We start from the raw sequence: 10,968 nt of genomic DNA, 5'->3' as shown, positions 1-10,968 counted from the left end.
GTTTATGGGGCCATATCCAGAATGTTCAGCGAGCAAAAAAATAGAACTGCCAAGTTTCAGGAAAGCAATTCAAGTTTTATTCAATTAAGTTTATTTATATAGGGCATATTCACAGCAAAAGCCTGCTCAATGTACTTTACTAAACACAACAACACATTGAATTTATATACAGAAATACACAGTCATCGAGTAACTGACTTGCAGCATTTATTCCTCCTGGATGAGCATGTAACAACAGTGAAAAGTTGCTTGATTGAGTTGTTGCCTTCATTCTGAGCATTCACTTAGCGACAGACAGACAACATAAAGTTAAAAACTGAAATAATTTCATATTGGAAAGTAGTATGAGTTCCAATGAAGTTGGGATGTTGTGTAAAATATAAATAAAAAGAGATTTGCAAATCCTGGTTAATCTATATGTAACTGAATCCACTACAAAGACAAGATATTTAATGTTCAAACTGAAAAACTTTATTGATTTTGCTGATATTCACTCATTTTGAATTTGATGCTTGCAACACGTTCCAACAAAGCTGGGACCGGAGCATGTTTACCACTGTGTTACATCACATTTTCATTTAACACTCAATAAGTGTTTGGAAAGACCAGCACTCTTTTACTACAAAGCCAGGCTGTTGTAACACATGCAGAATGTGGCTTGGCATCGTCTTACTGAAATAAGCAGTAATAATGTCTGAAAAAGACGTTGCTTGAATGGCAGCAGATGTTGTTCCAAAACATGTATGTACCTTTCAGCATAAATGGTGCCTTCACAGATGTACAAGTTATCCATGCCATGGGCACCAGCACACCCCCATACCATCACAGATGCTACCTATGAACTGATAGTCCATTTTCTTTGGCCCGGAGGACACGATGTCCATGATTTCCAAAAACAATTTGAAATATGGACTCATCAGACCACAGCACACCTTACCCCTTTGGGTCAGTCTATCTCAGATGAGCTCGGGTCCAGAGAAGCTGGTGGCGTTTCTGGCTATTGTTGATATATGGGTTCTGCATTGCCTGCTAGAGTTAACTTGCACTTGTAGATACAATCCAACTTTATTCATAAAGCACTTTAAAAACAACACCGTTGACCAAAGTGCTGTACACTGTTAAAACTAATAAAATAAATGTATGCTTAGCAAATCTAGCATAAACACAATAATTCTAGAATCACCTGATAAAACATAAAAACAATATGAAACAAACAAATAAAATTTTTTAAATAATAATAAACTAAAAGACTAAAAGAATAGGAGCCAACATCTCAAACTGAGTTAAAAGTCAAGGAAAACAAATTTGTTTTAAGAGAGGACTTATAAACAGCAACTACCTAATTTGCAATGGCAGCTTATTCCACAATTGGAGGGAACCAACTGAAAAGGCTCGGTCACCTCTCAACTTCTTTTTTGACTTTGGGACATCCAACAGTAACTGATCACATGACCTGAGAGAGCGTGATGGAATATACATTTTAATCAGATCGGACAGATACTGAGGTGCAAGACTTGTAAACATTAAAAAAAAAATAAAACAACATTAAAATCAATACGCAAACCGGAAGCCAATGGAGAGATGCCAAAAAAGGAGTTTTGTTGTACCAGTTAAAAGGTGAACCGTAGCAATGAACTGTGTTAACTGACAATGGTTTTCTGAAGTGTTCCTGACCCCACTTGGTAAGTGCAGTACCTCCGGTGGGATCAAAGGTCACAGGCATTCAATGCTGGCTTTTGGCCTTGCTGCTTTTTATCACACAACTTACCATCAAGTTGAGTGATAAAAGAGTGTCAGCAAGAATGAAAAGTGTACAAGACGGTGGTCAAATCAGCAGTGTTGTATGGTTCAGAGACAGTGGCACTGAGGAAGAGCCAGAAGGCAGAGCTGGAGGTATCAGAGAGGAAATTGTTATGGTTTTCCTCGGGAATGACAAGGATGGATAGAATCAGTATGGAGTACATCAGAGGGTCAGCTCATGTTAGAAGTGTTGGAGATAAAGTCAGAAAAGCCAGATTGAGATGGTTTGGACATGTACACCGGAAAGAGAGCCAGGCAGGAGACCTAGAGGAAGACCAAAGAGGAGATCTATGGATGGAGTGAAAGAGGACATGAAGGTTGTGGGTGTGAGAAGATGATGCAGAAGATAGGGTTAGATGGAGACAGATGACTTGCTTTGGTGACCTGTAAAAGGGAAAAGCCAAAAGAAAAAATATTCAAGTCTCAAGTCATTGACGGCCAAGTCCAAGTCAATTCTCAGGTCTTTTAAGGATTGAAATATAAATATTTGCATCAAATACATCAAATCTATTCCATCTCTGTAGTGATCTCGCTGTTGTAATAGAAATGAATCCATCAACTCAATCTGTCTTTCCCTGATGCTGAAACTAGTGAGTTTGGAGAGGCTTTGAAGACAGAAGCTCATCCATGCATCTGATGGAGAAGTTTCTTCTGGTAATAACAAGTGATTTCTTGAAGGGAATACGACTTAATCTTCAGTTTTCTTCCTTTAAATGGCAGGCACTGATGCTCCAGGCTTCGATGGTTAAACAGGATCTTTGTTGTTATATGTCTCCAAAGACAGTAGTTTCCAGAGGCTGAAGAGTTGAAACCCGGAGACATAAATGAGGTTGATTCAGGACTTCCAGAAGCCTGAAACTTAGAGCAATCAGCTGTTCACCGATCAAGTTCACTTCTGTTGTCTGGATAAAAAGGCTTTAGATGAAATCAGATTCTTAATTTTGAGGCACAGTCCTTCAGGGCACAGGGGTTGATCCTCTTTTTAATGCAGTCGATCAGCTGGGCTGTGTCTCTGGTCCACTGATTCATTCTCCGTTCAATCTTGTTCGCTGGTCTTCTGCGAGGAAACATCCGCGCTTCCCTTTTTTGGCATTGCTTTTATAGTGCAGATGCTCTTACTGGTCAGCCCTTTGTTAGGCGTCTCTGTTATTGTGCAACATGCTATTGCCCAATACGTTATTGCTCAATAATTAGTCATGGTCACCGTTACTTTCTGGTGCTGTTTTTCAGCCTTGAAGATGACAGTAATAGCCACTCAGCTGGCTGTAGTCTCATCCTCCCTTCCTTGCGTTGGTCTTCAAAAAGGTTCGATGTCAACATACAACTGGCTCTCGTCACTCCTAGTCATCCTAGTTTTCTCCCTAATCCGCTCAGTCTTAAACTTTACACAGCATTACATATTCCATTCTCAGCTTTCTGCATTTACTTTTAAACACAGTTATAAAACAATCACTTCATTCTTTTTATTCATACATCACAACTGATCAACATTATATCTCTTTCATGTATAGTTAATTGAGAATTTTAAACCTTAATGTTTTTTATTTTAATTATCAGTTCTCAATCATATTTTATTCATGTCTTTTAACTTGATAATCAAAGATTACTCATTTCATTTAATATTTGTAAAAAATGGAAAATCATCATACATCCTTTCCTTGGTCACACTTGTTTATACTTCTGCAAAAGACAGTTAATATGTGACTCCACACAGGACCTCCAGTCTCTCACTCCCAGAATATGAGAATGTGCTTGTTTCACTCTCTACTGCTTCAACTGTGTATTTTAATAATGGTTCCATGGATTACACAAGAGGATATTTATTGTAATTTTTATGGATTTAACTGTGAACAGTTAATGAATGTTGCATGGATTACATGGAAAGATCTCACCTTATTTTGACAGTTAGGATTCCAAACCTTTACTATTTATTCTGAAGCCTAAATTAAATAACTACATCAACAATAATTCTCTTTAAATCTATTAATTTTCATAAACAATTATCTATTAATCTTTTAACATTTGATTCAGTGTGCAAAAAATGCTACTGGCTTTATATTGTTGTGTATTGTACATGTAATAGTTACCCTTGTAATACTGACCCCTTTAGAAAAATAAATGCACATTTATGACTAACTTTTGTAACAAAACAAATAATATCAAGTAAAAGCTGTTAATAATAAATTTCTGTCTCATACAAGACTTTTTTAACATGTGTTTTCCCGGTCTTTATATTGTCTACTCCTACTACAACTCCTTTGTTTTAGTTCCATTAAATCTGGTTTGGGGGGCTTTCTTCTCCTCACTCTGAGCTGGAGAAGTTTTAATAATACTGGGAAACCATTTTCTAAAACTGTATTTAAAAAATGAATGGGTCTTAATTTTCTGAATGAACGGACCAGGGACTTTTATTTTATTTTTATACTTTTAGCAGAAAGTGTCAGTGTCACTGGTTCACTTACAGAAAGTGTCACTGTAATGTTGCAGCCAGCCTTACAGTGACAGAACATCAGAGGTTACGTTTATTTTGTTTTCTAAATTATCTAGTCATTAATACAATGCTCATTTGGAGAGACATTCATGTGGTCACCATGTGTTCTGGTTTACCAGAACAGATTATGAGCTGTTAACATCCCATAAATATCCACTGACATCATTAACTAATCAGGCTCATCCATTCACAGTAAAACATTCACAGCAGCTGCAGTCTTTAGCTCACATAGCAGCTTTGTTTTGTTCTTCATCATATGATATAAAAATTGGTACTAAGACTGGAGTCAAAGACTACGAGTCGAAGTCAACTCCCAAGTCTTCATGGCACAAGTCTAAATCGAGTCTTTTATTTTTGGGATCCAAGTGTGACTCCAGTTGGAGTCTCAAACTATTATGTGCATTGACATGTTGACAACAACCTTAAATGAAATTAATCCACAAATAAGGACATGGGTAAAAAAAAAAAAAATGGAATGACCCAAGTATTATAGCATAAAACACTGTTTGGTAGAAGGATACAGTTTAAGTATATATTCAGTTTGTTTGAGTGAGAAATGTTGCTGGTTGTTTTAACAGATTAGATCAAATCAGCAAAACAAACAAAAAAATTGTCTCCATCCTGAAGCTGTTTAGCTTTTTCTATCCTTTTGTAAAACAAAATTATACAAAAGACAACAAACTGAAAAAGCAGAAGACTGTGGTACTGTTTAAAATGTCTTATTGTTGGTCATTAAAAAATTTCAGAAGCACTGCTCTTTGGGATTTGGCGGTTTGGCAGTGAGTATAAGCTGGTTTGTGACTGGACAGCAATGGGGACTCAGGAAAATGACTATGAAGACATGGATATTAATGAATGGTCTCAAGTGAACAGACGAGGGCAATGAAGGGGTAGAAATAAGTGAGAAATGAATAGTTTGGCTGGAAATTCAGAAGAAAGTTTGGAGGACATTAGCTCAGATGAGAGAAGCAAGATTGTTTGTAAACAAAAATGGTGAAAGAAGAGTTCAAAATAATTCTGAAATTCAAGGAGGATGAAAACCACATTTAGGCCCAATAGTGGCATCAAGGGAACTAAAAACAAAGATAAGAGAAGTACATGTCACAGAGATGAAAATTTATTGATTATTGTGAAAATGATGATTAGAATAGCAAAATCTTTCATTATGAAAACATTTGTAAAAAGAATGTGTGAGAGAGGAAATTTATTGGAGGGAAAGGAGCAACAAAAGACGTAATTACAGGGATCCCAGGAAAGGATGACACAAAACCAGACTCTTATGTTTAGTCTTATGCCATGAAACATAAGGACAGACTTGTATATTGTGTGGTAGCCATAGTACATCCTTTATTAATCCATGCTCTGTCACGGAAGTCCTGTGCCTTTCACAATAAAACAATAACTTCATCCATTACATCCATTTTCTTCAATTTCTTTTTTTTTTTTTACATTATGTGCACATATAAATATATAAGGTAAGGTAAGGGAAGGTAAGTTTATTTATATAGCGCCTTTCAGCAACGAGACACTCAAAGAGCTGAACATACAATTACAATACAATCACAAAGCAAATAAACACAGATACAGACACAGAAAAACAAATCAAATGATAAAATCAAACAATAGAGATAATCTAAAAAAGTAAAATAAAATAAAGAGAATAGAATGATGGACAAGAAAATGAAAGGAAAATTGGACTGAAAATGCAACTAATCATGCCTAAACGGCACACGTTTAAAAACAAATAAGTTTTTAATCTTGATTTAAAGCAACTTATGGTTTTGGCGCTTTTACAGTTTTCTGGGAGTTTATTCCAGATTAGTGGAGCATAAGAACTAAAAGCTGCTTCTCCATGTGTGGTTCTGGTTCTGGTTCTGGTTCTGCAGAGTAGATTTGAGCGAGAAGACCTGAGAGGTCTGGGTGGTTGATCCACTGACAACATGTCTGTAATGTATTTTGGTGCTAAGCCATTCAGTGATTTATAGACTAACAGAAGTATTTCAAAGTCTATTCTCTGAGCTACAGGGAGCCAGTGTAAGGACTTTAGAACCGGGGTGATGTGCTCCACTTTCTTAGTTCTAGTGAGGACGCGGGCAGCAGTGTTCTGGATCAACTGCAGCTGTCTGATCGACTTCTTACGCAGACCTGTGAAGACACCGTTGCAGTAATCAATTCTACTAAAGATGAACACATGAATTGGTTTTTCAAGGTCCTGCTGAGACATTAGTCCTTCAATCCTGGAGATGTTCTTTAGGTGTTAGAAGGCCGACCTTGTTACTGTCTTTATGTGTCTCTGAAGGTTCAGGTCTGAGTCCATCACTACACCCAGGTTTCGAGCCTGACTGGTGGTTTCTAGCTGTATTAACTGAAGCTGTGTGCTAACTTTTAAATGCTCTTCCTTTGGTCCAAAAATTATTACTTCAGTTTTGTTTTGATTCAGCTGAAGAAAAGTTTGGCACATCCATGCATTGATTTCTTCTAAGCATTTACCCAGCACTTGAATGGGTTCATGGTCACCTGGTGACATCGTAATGTATAGCTGTGTGTCGTCTGCATAGTTATGATAACTTACGTTGTTGTTTATTAAAATCTGAGTTAGAGGGAGCATGTAGATATTGAATAGGAGGGGCCCTAAGATGGACCCTTGGGGAACGCCACATGTGATTTTTGTGCTCTCTGATGTAAAGTTACCTACTGACACAAAAAAGTCCCTGTCCTTCAAGTAGGATTTATACCAGTTGAGTGCTGTACCAGAAAGGCTGACCCAGTTTTCCAGGGGCTCTAATAAAATGGAGTGATCAACAGTGTTGAATGCTGCACTAAGGTCCAATAATACCAGCACTGTGGTTCTTCCACAGTCTGCATTTATACGGATGTCATTGAACACCTTGACAAGAGCAGTCTCTGTACTGTGGTGAGCAGGAAGCCTGACTGGAAGACATCGAAACGGTTGGTCGTTGTTAGGAAGTTGTTTAACTGCTGAAACACAGCTTTTCAATAATCTTACTGATGAAGGGGAGGTTTGATATAGGCCTGTAGTTCTGTAGTAGCAGCTTGTCCATGTTGCTGTTTTTTCAATAGAGGTTTGATAATTGCTGTTTTCAGGGCCTGGGGGAAAACACCTGACAAAAGGGACGTGTTTATTATTTGTGTTAAATCAGATGTTATTACAGGCAAAGCTTTCTTAAAGAAAGCTGTGGGTAAAAGATCGAGACAGCAGGAAGAAGAGCTTAGTTGCTGTATGATTTCTTCTAAGATTTTGTAGTTTATTTGGTGAAATTGGGAAATTTTGTCAAAATCAGTTCTAGTTGGAGACAACATTGGTACTGAAGTTGATGTGCTGACTGCCCCTCTGATCTTTTGGGTTTTTTCAGTAAAAAATTTAGCAAATTCATTGCAGGTCCTGGTAGAGTGGAGTTCAGATGCTACAGTAACAGGAGGGTTTGTTAACCTGTCGACCGTGGCAAATAATGCACGAGCATTGTTAATGTTTTTGTTGATGATCTCAGAAAAGAAAGATTCCCTTGCATTTTTCAGTTGTAGGTTATATCTGTATAGTCTTTCTTTATAGATAATATAGTGAACCTGGACTCCAGTCTTTCGCCTCCTGCGTTCAGCTTTTCAACACTCATTTGTTTCACTTCTGACTGGTGGAGCACTTCTCCACAGAGACATTTTCTTCCCAGAAACAACTTTCACTTTAATTGGAGCAATTGAATCAATGATGTCTGAGATTTTAGAAGGAAAGTTTTCTACCAGCTCATCTACAGTGTTACAGGGCAAAGTGGAGGTAGAAGAGTAAATCTGGTTAAAGGTTTCAGCAGCACCGTCCTTAAAGATGCGTTTTCTTATCATGTCTCTTTGGCAAACTGAGTCATTGCAAATCATGCTTTCAAAAATAACAGAAAAGTGGTCAGATAGGGCAACATCAGTTACAGACACCTTGGAAATGTTTAGACCCTTAGTGATGATCGAGTCCAAAATATGTCCCTGTTTGTGCGTTTGCTGTTTAACATGTTGAGTCAAACCAACATTTCTAAGAGTGTCACATAGATCTATTGTACTTCTGTCTTCAGGATTTTCCATGTGAATGTTGAAGTCTTCCACAATAATTAAACAGTCATAATAAACACAAATCACAGATAAAAGCTCATTAAAATCACTGATAAAGTTTGTTTTGGACTTAGGAGACCTGTAAATATTCAAGAACATTGTTCGGACCGGGCTCTTTACCTGGAGAGCCAAATATTCAAAAGAGTCAAATTTGCCCAGAAATACTTTTTTACACTCTAATAAATCTTTAAACAAGTGGCCACCCCTCCACCTTTTCTTTGCTGTCTGCTCTCACAAAGAAAATTGTAGTTTGGAGGCGTCGCCTCTATCAGAATGGGAGCTTCATTAAATTTATGTAGTCATATTTCTGTTAAAAACAGAACATCAAGATCGTGGTCAGTAATGAAGTCATTGATTCAAAATGATTTTCCTGACAGAAATGCCAGTTTATATGACTTAGTTGCTGATATTAACTCTGTGTCTGGTTGTACCTGACAGTTTATGGCTTTTTTTGATTGTTTATTACTGTCTCTTATCCTTTTGGATTTGTTCTTTCTGTCACGTATAAGCACAGAGATTTTACAACTATCTCCTATTAGGGGCCCAGGTTTTTCCTGGACATGCTCATTTCTGATAGTTACCACTGGGGCCCAGACTGTATCACAGAGAAGTGATTTGAATGTCCTGATTAGGAGGAGATAGATTAGGAGGTGGTGGAGGTCTGCGGCATTTGGAAGATGTTGGTTTAGTAGCAGGGCCTCGGCCACGGGGGTGTTGAATGGAGAAGATGTCAGAGCCAATTGGGTCCAGATTTTAAGAGCTCCTTTCATGTTATCAGGATCCAGTAAAGCAAAAAGTGGGCTCAGTGGGAGATGGGAGAGTTCTGTGCGGTCTGGGCCGGGGTCTGGGTGAGGGGGGTTTACCGGGGGTGTCAGTCTGGGTTTGGGGGGATGGGGGTATAATGGGGGGGTCCACTTCTCCTGTGGATTTCGACGGGGAGACCTTTTGTGATGACCTCTCTTTCTCAGCCAACTGACTGATTGTTTCTGCTGGAGCTGTTGGAGGCAGCGTTATCATTGTTGTTGATACTCCATGTTCTCTGCTGAAGGTTGAAGCTGCTGGCGGATTATTTACTGAATAGAAGAGATTAGATGTGAGACGTCTGGCTCCTGGCTTGTTCAAACAGAAACCCTCTTGCTTGAAGAGTTGTCTTTTTTCCCAAAAAATATTAAAGTTGTCGATGAAGTTCACAGATGTGGTAGCACATGTTTTTTTCAACCATTTCTTAATCATCAGAAGTCTCAAAAAGTAATCTCCACAGAAAATCGGTGCAAAGGGTCCGCTGAGAAACACCTTGATATTGAGACCTCCAACAATATTCAGAAGACGAGTGAAATCCTCCTTCAATCCTTCTAATTTTTTCTTAGCCACGTCATCCATGGCTCCACAGTGTATAATAAGGTTTTCTAGAGACAGGCGCTTTTCTGTGATTGCAAGAATATTATCTGAGATATCGGACACCACGTTACTGGTACCAATCATAACTTCTGTGTTTTTCTTGTTGCAGAAGTTTTTAATACCATTCACAGCTGTGTTGCCCACTATTAGGGTTCTTGGTCTGGTGGGGTGCTTTTTCTCTGGCAGCTTAGGAGAAGACTGTTTAGAATGAAGGTTGTTCTCAAACCTTTTATTGATCTCAGAAGATGGATCATTTTCCTGGTTTTCATTCTGTAGTGGAGCAAATCTGTGTTGGAGGGAACTCCATTATTTCCAGCTGTCTCACTCCTATAAGTTGTTGTGACAGCAGCTCGCTGTCGAAGTCTCTTTTTCCCAGGGGTAATGGGGGCATTTCTCTGTAATTCTGACCATTCTAATTTATTTAATTGCTGAGATCTTCCAGTGAGTCATCCACCTAGATTTTTTGGGCATGCCCCTAAACATCCCAGGGGGGTCTGCCGGTAGGTTTATTCTCAGCGTTCTGATTGCCGGCTGAGTTGTTGAGCTGGCTGTCACTGTTTGGGATCACAGGCAGAGTTGAATCATCGTTGTACCCCATATTCACCTCCACATTCATTTCTAGTTGATGGATTTTCATCTCCAAAACAGCCAATTTCTGTAAAGGTTTGTCGAAGTCCTCTGTGTTGAAGGGAGGCATTTTGTGCTGATTAGCTGGCATCAACTTGTCCTGCTTTCGAGTTTGATTATAAAAACATCAAAGTCCTTAAAAAAATAAAAAATAACAATAATTATCTTTGGGAGTCGCTGGTAAGAAGTTGTTTTAGTCCAATATTTCCATAATTCTGGCTAAGAGATAAAAAGTTAGGAGTAAAAGAATGCAAGCAAACAGGGAGCTTAGGAGAAAAGCGTCTGAGCAGGCAGAGAGGTGGATATAAGTGTATAGCACAAGAGTCCATCTACAACTAGAGTTGTAATATAGAAACAGATATTTAGCTTTTTTCAAATGTATAAAAAATAATACCACCCAATAATTAACTAATAAAAGAAAATACAAAACACCTCCCTTAAAGAACCTCGGTGTAAACTAGACATTCTAAATCAACCATTATCTAGCTCTTAGTGAGCTCCATACCATAACTAACTCAGTTATAAAGTTAACTCAGTGT

Source organism: Girardinichthys multiradiatus, chromosome X (assembly GCF_021462225.1).
Source record: "Girardinichthys multiradiatus isolate DD_20200921_A chromosome X, DD_fGirMul_XY1, whole genome shotgun sequence".
Lineage (NCBI taxonomy): Eukaryota > Metazoa > Chordata > Actinopteri > Cyprinodontiformes > Goodeidae > Girardinichthys > Girardinichthys multiradiatus.
Note: the sequence above shows the minus strand (reverse complement) of the source record.